Here is a 231-nt window from a genome sequence, read left to right on the forward strand (position 1 = left end):
CAGGACGGCCCACCGCAAGGCTCTCCCGCCGCACGGGCCGGCGCTGCCCCGCCCCGCCCCGACGCGCACCCAAACAAACGTTCGCGCCGTGCCGAAGCACCCCACCTCCCCCCGTCGGGTCCGACGACGCTTCACCCGGGGCCGCCTCCAGGGGAGGGACAGCACCCCACAACGCGGTGAGGCCACGTTCTGGTCCCAGGACGGGGGGGGTCGGCGGGGGAAAGGCTCGGC

This window comes from Camelus bactrianus, chromosome 3, assembly GCF_048773025.1.
Source record: "Camelus bactrianus isolate YW-2024 breed Bactrian camel chromosome 3, ASM4877302v1, whole genome shotgun sequence".
Taxonomy (NCBI): Eukaryota; Metazoa; Chordata; class Mammalia; order Artiodactyla; family Camelidae; genus Camelus; species Camelus bactrianus.